General features: G+C 44.4%; 1 protein-coding gene across 1 annotated transcript in view; it reads left to right on the forward strand.

Annotated features, from left to right (window-relative positions):
* The first annotated feature begins 461 nt into the window (after positions 1 to 461).
* Positions 462 to 12,831, forward strand: part of CTNNA1 (catenin alpha 1) — a 204,159-nt gene continuing 191,789 nt past the window's right edge. Inside the window, exon 1 of the mRNA XM_048859987.2 lies at positions 462 to 604. The gene's annotated coding sequence lies outside the window, so the exon portion shown is untranslated. The remainder of the gene's footprint in view (positions 605 to 12,831) is intronic.

Below are 12,831 nucleotides of genomic sequence, written 5' to 3' on the forward strand. Positions count from 1 at the left end.
CATCCCCTGTACCACATCCCTCAGCCTGAGCCTTCTGCTCCCACTCCACTCCCCCAGGCCTCACCCCACCCCCTTAGCCCTCTACCCCCTCCAGGTCTCACCCCACTCCCCCCCATCTCCCCACCTGACACCCCAGGCCTCTGCCCCCCCGAACTCACCCCACCCTCCGGCCCACTGCACCCTCTCCCCAACCGAGACCCCACCCCGGCTCTCTACCCCTCCCCCAATCTTCCCACCTGACACACACCCCGGCTCTCTACCTCCCCGGCCGGGCCCTCCCCTGCTGCCAGCGACCCAGGCACCTTCCTCTCACCTGAAACTCTGACTCACTCTCACACCCCCCTCAGCTCTTCCCGCGGCGGCCGCTCCGCCCGCAGCCGCTTGGGCAGAGCTCCCAGCCTCTCACCTGCGCGGGGCGGGCGGTGCCGGGAAGAGCCGGCAGAGCTGCAGGGGGAGGTGCCAAGAAAAGCCGGCTAGGCCGTCGGGGGAGGTGCCCGGAAGAGCCCATTTCCTCCTCTCCAGTCGGGACGGGTGCGGCGCAGAGACAAAGCGGCTGAGGCGGCTCAGGATCCACCGGCGCCTCCTTCCCGACCGGGACCCGCAGGTAACTTCGTGGCCCGGACCCCTTCCCCTCCCACCGAGTTGGAAACTTCTCCTCCGGCCGCTAATGGGGCCTGGCCCGCGGCCCCACCCCCGGGTTACCCCTTCCCCCGCCAGTGGGCCTGGGCCGAGCAGCTTGTCCCGCCCGCCGCCGCCGCCAGTGGGGCCCGGCCTGAGGAGCCCCCACTCCCGCTAGGCCCCAGGGCGCCTCACGGTGCTGCGGCCCCCAGGCTGGGCTGCCGCGCTCTGAGCAGGGCCCCTTGCCCCGCGGGAGCCGCGCTGCCCCAGCCCCGCCCAGGCCGGGGGGGCCCGGCGGCCTGGCGCGAAGCGGCCCGCACAGCTTCCTGGGGCCGCCTCCCACTGGTCGGGGGGCCGGGCCCCCGGCGGGGGAAGCTGCTCCCCGGCCCACGCCGGTGCTGCCCTGGGCTTGAGCCCCGGAACGGCCGTCGCCGCCTCTGCCACAGAGCCCGGGGGGAGGAGGGGGGCGCCCGGCCCTGCCCCGCCCTCTTCTCCCGGGAGTCTCGGGCGTTAGCGCTGACCCCAAACTCTCGTCGCTGGTTTTGTTTTAGGAAGTTGTAGCCGCGTTGGCCTTAGATGTGAGCGGGACAAGTTTGGTGGGGGAATATTTCTTATAGGCCCCGCTGCTGTTGGCGAAAGAGACCCGCTTTCGAGCACACACAGCTCTTGTCTCTGTCACCAACAGCAGTGGGGCCAAAAAAGAGATTCACCCCACCCACTTTTTTTTTTTTTTTTACCAACACGTCCCTACTCACTGTGTCCAGCTTCCCTGTTGGAGCATGAAAGACCTGCACAAACAGGAGGAAACTGACTATTGTGAGGGGCTGTCAAAGCATAAGATAACAAAATAGAAAAATACTTGTCCTTAATCTTTCAATTATAGTGATTTTTAGATATTACACTAACGTTAGTGGGGAAAAGTTTTCACATAAATATAACTTGTTTTGTAAGCTGACATTGTTCCTTTCCAGTCTCTATGTACAGAAAATAGTCTGTTAGTACACAAGTAATCCTCGACTTTTTAGTGGGGTGTCAGATGGCCTAGTACTCTGCATCCACTTACACCACAGCTATATTTTGTCCCTACTCCCACTGATGGAAGTTGTGCTAGCTAATAAGAGGACTGGACTTAGCCATATATGCTTAGCTCTCAAGGGCAGCAGTTGTAAGGGGAATGTGTTGGCATTGTCTTTCATTATCTGTGGAGGACTCTGTCTAGTGGATTTTGTTTTGTAGTTGAAGATGTGTGGCTGGAATGAGTAATGTTAGGCCTGTAGTCTGCCAGGCAAATACAGTGCTTCCATTAAGGCAGGAGCTTAATCGTCATGTAGGCCGCATGCCAAAATCGACACATTGCTGTGTTGTCTTGAAACTGTGAAGTGGTGTTTCTATGCTGTGTTCACTGTAAAGAATGAGAGAAAGTCTTACATAAGAAGAGCCTGCAACTCACTTTATTTTATAAAGAAGAATGGCTTGGATTGGTTTTCACTGGATTGGTTTTCACTTTAGGCATCAGTAGCTTTATTTTAAGGCTGTCTTGTTGTGTAGTCTACCTCTGACTTGCAAAAGCAATAAAACACATGAGAACTCGTGTAACTTTATTATAACAACTATGTTACTCAACAGGTTCTGGGTGGGTATAGAGCAGGGGTGGGCAAATTTTTTGGCCCAAGGGCCACATCGGGATTGCACAACAGTATGGAGGGCTGGGTAGGGAAGGCTGTGCCTCCCCAAACAGCTTGGCCTCTCCCTCCTATCTGCCCCCTTCCACTTCCCACCCCCCTCAGAACCTCTCCCCCTGTCCAACTCCCCCTGTCCAACTCCGACTGTCCACTGACTGCCCCCTGGGACCCCTTGCCCCTTATCCAGTCCTTGCTCCCTTACCATACTGGAGCCAGCCATGCCGCTGCACTGCCTGACACGAGCAGCAGGCCAGAGTGCTGGTGGCACAGTGAACTGAGGCTGCGGGGGAGGGGCCGGGGGCTAGCCTCCCCAACTGGGAGCTCAGGGGCCCGGCAGGATGGTCCCGCGGGCCGTTGTTTGTTCACTTCTATTGTAGAGCGTAGGGAACCTGATACAAGATGTATTTCTCTTCCAAAGTTACTTACACAATATCTGTACAGCTACCTGGTGATCCCTCTGAACCCTTCTATTTCTGGTCAGTAGTGCTGGTCAGTTACTCCCACTGGTCACCTGCTGTCAAAATCCTTGTCTATCACTTGACTACTGCACTAGTCTCCTATCTGGCCTTGATGCTTGTGGCCTGGCTCCCCTGAAGCCCATTCAAAATGTGGGTGCAAAGATGAGAACATAAGAGTCACCATACTGGGCAGACCAAAGGTCCATCTAGCCCAGTATTCTGTCTTCCGACAGTAGCCAATGCTAGGTGTCCCAGAGGGAATGAACAGAACAGGTAATCATCAAGTGATCCATCCCCTGTTGCCCATTCCTAGCTTCTTGCAAACCGGCTAGGAATACCATCACTGTCCATCCTGGCTAATTGCCATTGATGGACCTATTAAGATAAAGAGCAAAGGCTTGTTAGTCTCTAAGGTGTCACAGGTACTCCTTTTCTTTTTGCAGATACAGACTAACATGACTGCTGCTCTGAAAGGCTTGATTGTCATTCTCCCCTTCTCACTCCACCATTAAGTATCTTCATTGGCTTCCCCACCTCCAGTCACATCATATACAAACTTACCCTGAAAGTTCTTCTCAGTTTTGCTTATCTTTACTCAGCCAATGATTCTAGCCTTAATACCACAAGAATTGTCCCATCTTCATGCATGTGGGGTAGCAAAACTTCCAGTCCAAACTTCACCATATTTTCCTCCAAGTCATTCCTCAAAACATACCTGTGTCCTAGTAGGTACTGGAAACCAATCTGAAAATTACTAAGCAGGTAGTGCTTTGTAACTACCGTCCTTCTCTTGCCTAAGAACTGTGCATATCTTGTCTGTTTCCCAGTCTCTTCCCCCCACCCCCTCCCCACCCCTTGTATGTCTCTGACCTGTTTTATGTGGTCTATTCGACTGTAAGCTTCTGGTGTCAGACTGTTTACTGTGTCTGTACAACATCTAGTACAATAGGCCCATGATTTGGCTGATCTCTAGGTGCTAGAATAATGTAAATACATAATAATGAGCTGCCTATGTCTTTGAACAAAGTTTTTTTTTAAAAAAGGCCTCTTTTGAAAATGAAATGCTTTACATAAATGTTCTTAAGAAGAATCATTGTGTCCTTTCTCTTAAAAATACAGATAAAAACTAAAACACAAAACAAATTATCAAAGGCTATTAAAAACTTTGTCTAGTTTTATTTTTCAACCAATTCTAATAAGAATCTGAAGTGGAGTAAATGTTTATGTAAGGAGGGCAGAGTTGGGATTAGAACTCTTATCCTCACACTAATAACTAAAATATTCAACACAATTATTTTAATATTAAATGTAAAGTTTGTAAGCAACTGGAGGCCCAGAAACTAAAGTAGTGAATTAGTATATTCACTTTGGTTTCTTCTTGTGAATTTTGAGATGCTGTTAGACATGGGTAATGGCAAGAAATTCATACAGTTATGTTTCTTCATTCAGAGAAGTTCTATAGTCCAAATAAAATTAATTGAAGGATAACAGATTTAAACAAGAATATTGCATAGATCAACTATTTGAATGCCTCCCTTCTTGCAACTCATTGAGAAATTGATCTTACAAAAGAATCAACAATGGCAATGTTTAAACTAGAAATATATTTAAGTAGACTTTTAATATGAATTGAAATTAGATCCTGTTGTCAAACTGTGGTAATGGTTTCTTAAATTCCTTTCTCATGCAAGGAATTAATTGGAAATGTTACTTACCATCTGTGATGAAACTGAAGTAATCCATAGATATTAAGATAAGCCTGGAGTGAGGACTTAAGTGATGATAAAATGCTTGTTTTATCAGTAAAACAGTGTTGGATATTAAATTGAAGTTACTACAGCTTTTGAATTAACTGGACATCAAATAGAATATGGCCGGAAGAATACTTAACCTGAAACTGGACTGTAGGCCCAATGAATGTTTGTGTTCTTTTCTCTTGTAACACAATGCCTTTTTCTTAGAAATCCCCAAATACTTATTCTGCTGAACTTGAAAATTTATGCGCGTAAGGGTTTGTCAACACAGGAAAGTTATACCAATATAAGCTAAGGCAGTGGTTCTCAACTCTGGTCCACTGCTTGTTCAGGGAAAGCTCCTGGCGTGCCGGGCCGGTTTGTTTACCTGCCGCGTCTGCAGGTTCAGCTGATCGTGGCTCCCGCTGGCCATGGTTCGCTGCTCCAGGCCAATGGGGGCTGCAGGAAGGGCGGCCAGCACATCTCTCGGCCCGCGCCGCTTTCTGCAGCCCCTATTGGCCTGGTGGCGAACTGCGGCCAGTGGGAACTGCGATCTGCTGAACCTGCTGTCGCGGCAGGTAAACAAACCGGCCCGGCCCGCCAGGGGCTTTCTCTGAACAAGCGGTGGACCAGAGTTGAGAACCACTGAGGTAAGGAGTGAATTGATACTGGTGAAGCTTCCAATGTGGATATACTTTCTCATGTGGTCTAGCTTTGCTTGCTGTGCAAGGAATTCAAGGTAAACCAAAAATAGCCATTCTTATTTCAGAATAAATCTCCACAAGACCAGTTATACAGATTTAATTTTTAGCTGATACAACTTTCCTGTGTAGACAAGCTCTATGTTACTTTTCAGGGTGGATTTGATTTAAATCACTAGTCAGGAAGACTCGATTTAATCATGAATTTCTTACATAAAAGTGCGTTCTTGTTGGTTGTTATAACCTTAATACATAGTCTTCACAATTCAGAGACAGATGTACGTTTCGTTTTTTAGAAGGTATACACTATATATTTTTAAAGTGATTTATTTTGAAAACCTTTCAGATTAGTTTTACAGCTATATGAGAAAGTGAATGATTGTTTGGTTATTTCATTTACCAAAGGTAATTGAAGCAGATAGTTCACCTCCCAATGACTTCATAAATATCTCCAATTCAACGGGTTAATCATTAATACAGGAGGATTTTCTTGCCATGGTGTATTAGGAGGAGAACATCACCAGCACTCGTCTTGACCTGCTGCTCACAAACCAGGAAGAATTAGTAGGGGAAGCAAAAGTGGATGGGAACCTGGGAGGCAGTGACCCTGAGATGGTCGAGTTCAGGATCCTGACACAAGGAAGAAAGGCGAGCAGCAGAATACGGACCCTGGACTTCAGAAAAGCAGACTTTGACTCCCTCAGGGAACTGATGGGCAAGATCCCCTGGGAGAATAACATGAGGGGGAAAGGAGTCCAGGAGAGCTGGCTCTATTTTAAAGAATCCTTATTGAGGTTACAGGGACAAACCATCCTGATGTGTAGAAAGAATAGTAAATATGGCAGGCGACCAGCTTGGCTTAACAGTGAAATCCTTGCTGATCTTAAATACAAAAAAGAAGCTTACAAGAAGAGGAAGATTGGACAAATGACCAGGGATGAGTATAAACATATTGCTAGGGCATGCAGGAGTGAAATCAGGAAGGCCAAATCACACCTGGAGTTGCAGCTAGCAAGAGATGTTAAGAGTAACAAGAAGGGTTTCTTCAGGTATGTTAGCAACAAGAAGAAAGTCACGGAAAGTGTGGCCCCTTACTGAATGAGGGAGGCAACCTAGTGACAGAGGATGTGGAAAAAGCTAATGTACTCAATGCTTTTTTTGCCTCTATCTTCACGAACAAGGTCAGCTCTCAGACTACTGCACTGGGCAGCACAGCATGGGGAGGAGGTGACCAGCCCTCTGTGGAGAAAGAAGTGGTTCGGGACTATTTAGAAAAGCTGGACGAGCACAAGTCCATGGGGCCGGATGCGTTGCATCCGAGAGTGCTGAAAGGAGTTGGCGGCTGTGATTGCAGAGCCATTGGCTATTGTCTTTGAAAACTCATGGTGATCGGGGGAAGTCCCGGATGACTGGAAAAAGGCTAATGTAGTGCCCATCTTTAAAAAAGGGAAGAAGGAGTTATCCTGGGAACTACAGGCCAGTCATCCTGACCTCAGTCCCTGGAAAAATCATGGAGCAGGTCCTCAAGGAATCAATTCTGAAGGACTTAGAGGAGAGGAAAGTGATCAGGAACAGTCAGCATGGATTCACCAAGGGCAAGTCATGCCTGACTAATCTAATTGCATTCTATGACGAGATAATTGACTCTGTGGATGAGGGGAAAGCAGTGGACGTGTTGTTCCTTGACTTTCGCAAAGCTTTTGACACGGTCTCCCACAGTTTTCTTGCTAGCAAGTTAAAGTCCATTCATTCAGCCCATACTATAAGGTGGATAGAAAGCTGGCTAGATTGTCTGGCTCAGCGGGTAGTGATCAATGGCTTCATGTCTAGTTGGCAGCCAGTATCAAGTGGAGTGTCCCAAGGGTCGGTCCTGGGGCCGGTTTTGTTTAATATCTTCATTAATGATCTGGAGGATGGCGTGGACTGCACCCTCAGCAAGTTTGCATAACACTAAACTGGGAGGAGAGGTAGATACGCTGGAGGGTAGGGATAGGATACAGAGGGCCCTAGACAAATTGGATGATTGGGCCAAAAGAAATCTGATGAGGTTCAACAAGGACAAGTGCAGAGTCCTGCACTTAGGACAGAAGAATCCCATGCACCGCTACAGACTAGGGACCGAATGGCTAGGCAGCAGTTCTGCAGAGAAGGACCTAGGGGTTACAGTGGACGAGAAGCTGGATATGAGTCAACAGTGTGCCCTTGTTGCCAAGAAGGCCAATGGCGTTTTAGGCTGTATAAGTAGGGGCGTTGCCAGCAGATTGAGGGATGTGATCGTCCCTCTCTATTCGACATTGGTGAGGCCTCATCTGGAGTAGTGTGTCCAGTTTTGGGCCCCACACTACAAGAAGGATGTGAAAAAAATTGGAAAGCGTCCAGCAGAGGGCAACAAAAATTATTAGGGGACTGGAACACATGACTTATGAGGAGCGGCTCAGGGAACTGGAATTGTTTAGCCTGCAGAAGAGAAGAATGAGGGGGGATTTGATAGCTGCTTTCAACTACCTGAAAGGGGGTTCCAAAGAGCATGGATCTAGACTGTTCTCAGTGGTAGCAGATGACAGCATGAGGAGTAATGGTCTCAAGTTGTAGTGGGGGAGGTTTAGGTTGGATATTAGGAAAAAAAGTTTCACTAGGAGGTGGTGAAGCACTGGAATACGTTACCTAGGGAGGTGGTGGAATCTCCTTCTTTTGAGGTTTTTAAGATCAGGCTTGACAAGTCCCTGGCTGGGATGATTTAGTTGCGGATTGGTCCTGCTTTGAGCAGTGGGTTGGACTAAATGATCTCCTGAGGTCCCTTCCAACCCTGATATTCTATGACCAGACAGACATTTCAATTGTTTTATTTAACTAAAACAATGTTATGTATTCTAGATTTTTTTCTTCAACAGCAAACATATAATATTATAACAAACAAGCATATGAATTTTTGAATTTAGTTAAACATTCAAGTTTTTTTTAAATCAGGTTTGTTTTTGTTAAAATTGTTAACTAAAATAGTTAATGAAATATTAAAAAAAAATTTAAATTGACTGTGTTGGCCAGGTCAACATGAGAAACTTAAAATATTGGCTTCTCAGTCGTCTTCACCTTCATTTTCCTGTTTGTTCATAACCTGGAAAAGAAAAACAAGCTTTATTGCTTTTTCAGGTCCCAAATGATTTCTCAATTTGGAATGAATTAGTCCAAAGGAAGAAAATATTCTTTCTACACTGATAGAAGGAGCTACTGCTGTTAAAAGTGAGATTATCATTTCCACCAGTTCACTGGTGGAGTTTCTTTAAAACATCATCAGCAAACCTGTATTTCTTGAATGGTTCTTATTTCCAAACTGGGTCTCTCTTACGCTCTGCTGCCATTATAAGTTTTCCATTCTAGTGAGAGAATGGTATGGTAGATCTCAAATCAATGAAGGGTACACTTCTGGAATATGCTGCTCAAACAGTTTCACTTTTGTTTCTACTGCCTGTCCATCTCTTCTCACATTTATCTCCAGACTTCTTCTCCTTGTCCAGATCTATTCTGCCCCCAACAATCTTCTTCTATACATTAAACTTTTTGAAACTTTGCACTTTTAGAGAGAGGTAAGGGATTGACTATGTACACAAATTTGCAGATTTGCACAGTGTTGAGGTCTGTTATTTCTCACCTCTGTATATTTATTTATTTAAAAACATTTTTGCTGTTAACAAGCATGTTATCTCTGGAGACACAAATCCACAGTTTGAGAACTGCAAAACTAAGCATCTCTGAATATGGTATCTTCTAGACTGAGCACTGAGTCCCATTGGGTAGATAGAAAGATTAACCTAAATAATCTATACAGAAGCCCCTGGAATCCCATAAGATTCGGTCCCTAATCCATGAACTATTGGAACTCATTTACAAAACTTTTCTTAAACATTACATGAATATATAGTCTCATACTGTTGAATTAGAATTTGTAATCCCTATTCCATGAAGAGATATCTTTGAGCTATAATGTATCTTTAACTTTAGATTGTTTTTTCCTCAAAAATCATTTTATCAAAAAAATCCAATTTAAATAAAAAATCCGTTTTTTTTTAAAATTGATTTTTATCCACCCTGTTACTTTTCAGTACTTAAGTGGCTGAGCAGCTATGGAAAGAATCATTCTAAGAAATTGGGTATATTCTGGAATTGCTAAAATTGTCATATTCTGAATATTCTTTTTGAAAGGACTGGACTGTTGATTCCAAAATGTGCTTCTGTAATGTGGAAGTTTGGTAGGAGATTATTACTTCCATTTTCTTTATAACAGCCTTATGCTAGTGCTGTGTCTAGTTATATACCAGCCAAGATGACTTAAAAGAACAAGTTGCATACTTACCTTGAAATACTAACAAATTGGGAGTTTTATAGTGTTTATAACAAATTTAATGTTATCGCTAGTTTGGAGTAACTCCACTCAATGGATCTACAATTCAGATTTTGTTCCTCAAGGATTGGTTTGCAGCTTTGGAGAAAGGTTGCAGATGTTTGAGACTACAGCTTTAAAAGTAGTAATTAGCTTACCCAATGTACAAGATTACAATTCTGTGGGTGGTTATTTATCCCAATACCTATTATTGGAGGAACTAAACTAAACAGGGAAGCTTTTGAGAATCACTTGTTGTGTCATAAAGCAATGATAAAAGTAGAGCATGGAGTTTAACAGACGAAGACTAAAAAACAAAATTTCAGATCCAGCTGCAGATTGGAGTCTTTCTGGTTGGAAAATGAGGTTACATCAGCCTTGTTCCAGGATGAACAGGGAATGTAGTGAAGACAAGACTAACATTCTTTCTGCCCCGACTACCCTTCAAGAAGAAGGAATGAGGTCAATAGTAAACTGACTTTCTGTATTGCATGCAGTACTGATAAGATACAAATAGCTTTCCTACTTACGTGTGCATGTGACCTTGCCATTCTCCAGCAGAAGCAAGTGGGTATCTTGATTTAAGTTTGACTCCCTGATTTGCCAAAGCAAGATAAAGTGTGGGTGGGAACCAGGTGTGTTGAATATGGAGGAAATCAGACAAATGACAAAAATGGAGTGATTGTTTGACTTGTAGATCTAAACCTACTATGAAGCTTTCTCTTAGTGAGAAGTTGTAGGATGTAGAAGATCAGTAATTCTGGGTTGCTTTATGCAGATGGCTTGGATGGGGGTTTTAAGGCCTTGTCTACATGGGAGAACTTATGGGTATAAATCTATTGATATTTGTCTCCATGTGGATGCTCTTATTCTGGAAAGGGTGCTTTTTTTCCAGTTTAGCTTATACTGCTTTCAAAGTGACATAAGATGAGCTGGAAAAAGGCACTTTTTCTCCTGAGTAAGAGGGCCCAGATGGGGATTCATCATGGGGAAACTTCCTAGTATAGACAAGCCCTTATTTTTTTGGTCTTTGTATAGCTTTGTACTGTAGAAATATGTAGCTCCTCTAGGGATTTAAAGCATTCTAAAGACATAGGGAAAATGTTGTCTTTTCGTTCCTTGGCCTTATTGTCTCTCCCTGATATGTCTTCTGCTGTGCCACTTATTAATTTGTATTGCATTATGGCGTAGAAGTTTCAGACCCATTGTGCTAGGCTATTACAGGAACCCTCTGTTATGTTTCTATCTTGGAGAATTTTTAATTTACCTATTCAAATCTAATTCTCCACTCGTTTAATATGGAATGGCTCTGAATAGTGACTGGCGAAGATCTACAGCAGGGGTTCTCAAACTTGGGGTCATGACCCCTCAGTGGGTCTCAAGGTTATTATGTGGGGCTCACAAGCTGTCAGCCTCCACCATCAAACCCTGCTTTGCCTCCAGCATTTATAATAGTGTTAAATGTGTGTTTTTAATTTATAAGGGGGGTCACACTCAGAGGTTTGCTGTGTGAAAGGGGTCACCAGTACAAAAGTTTGAGAACCGCTGATCTAGAGAAGGTAGGCGTCAGAACTGGCCTCTCCTGTGCTCCTACAGTTCTTAGGGAGGGAGGGGCCATATCCATGGATGGGTTTGGGGGGACTTAACTCTGCTCACTCCAGGCCTTGGTTGAGGATGTGGCAAGTAATGCAACAATGAAAGTGTAGGTATGTGTGCTCAGTCCTGCAGAGTGGATCCCTCAGGTGTCCAGTCAATAAGCCTAGCAGCTGGCAGTCCAGAAATGAGGAGCCGCTTGAGTTGCTCCCTTCTTTAGTCAGTGACCCAAAATAATGGGTGAGAGCAGAGTAAGCCACTCAGCTGCAGGATTGGGTACTTGTGTTGGTAACAGTGCCCTCTCTCCGGACGCACAGCTCAAGTAAAGAGACTTCTTTAAGAAAGAAGGCAAGGTTTGTAGTGGATAGCGTGAGAAATGTTTTTCCACTTCTACTAGGTAGGTTGTCTTATGCACCTTTGCTACTGATAGTGTGCCTTTTACCACTGTCTCACCCTGCCTTTCGTGAGAGCTTCTGCTTTCAGTGGCAGGGATGTTGAAAAATGGATAGCAACTCTCCAATGTCTTCTCTACACTGAGAAAATGCATCCTATTAAATGCCTTACACACATTTTAATATAACTTAACATAGGCAAGGACAAGTTGTGTATAAAATGACAACTAACATTTTAAGGCATGATTAACTTTAGCAAAATACAGTCTCATTAAAAATGACTTCTATATCAGAAAACTGGAGGATAGTAAGTGTTGTACCTATATTTTAAAAAGGCCCTATTGGTAATCCAGGGGATTGCTGACCAATAACCCTTACACTTGCACCTGGTAAACTGGTTGAAATAATGATTAAAAAATAGAATTAAACACCTGAAAAGTATGGCAGGGTCTAACAAGCATGGTTTGTGCAAAAGGGAATTGCATCTTGCTAATCTACTGATTGTGTTCAAAGAATTCTGATAAAAGGAGTGGATAAAGGAAAACCAGTTGATCTAATTTTAGATTTTCAAAGGGTTTTTGACAAGGTCTTTTACAAGAAGCTGCTAAAACTAAGTGCTCATGGGGGAGAAAAGTATTGTCATGAATCAAACTGTCTGGGAGAGAGAAAACAGAGGAGAAATAAATGACTAATGTTCATCATAGCAAAAGGTTAAATGTGATCCCCAATGGCTGCAGATATCCTGGAGCAGCTGAGAACACTGCATCATCCCAGACCCTGCAGCTGGGTGCCACAAGGTTCCACGGTAGGTCTGTCTATATATTTATTAATAATCTGGAAAGGAGGTGAGCAGTGAGGTACTAAGAAGACTGACGTTCTTCAGAGGGATTTATAGCTGTTGAATGGGCAACATGATGTCAGATAGAAGTTCAGTGTTGATAAATGGAAAGTAATGCATATTGTATTAAAATTTGAGCTACTCATATGCCATACAGAGTTCTAAATTATTTGTGGCAACACAGGAAAGGGACCTTTGTATCGTTGTAGACCGCCTGACGAAGACTTCGATTCAATATGCTGCTGAGGTCAAAACTGGCAAACAAGGTGGTAGGATGCACAAGGAATAAGATAGAGAATAATACAGATGATGTCACAAGGTCACTATATAAATAGTAGTATACCCTCTTTCAGAACAGTGTGCAGTACTGGTCAGCCCATTTCAAAAAGGATATTGCAGACCCTGGTGACAAATGATTAGAGGCGTAGAAAAACTCAC

This window comes from Caretta caretta, chromosome 8 (genome assembly GCF_965140235.1).
Source record: "Caretta caretta isolate rCarCar2 chromosome 8, rCarCar1.hap1, whole genome shotgun sequence".
NCBI classification, from domain to species: domain Eukaryota; kingdom Metazoa; phylum Chordata; order Testudines; family Cheloniidae; genus Caretta; species Caretta caretta.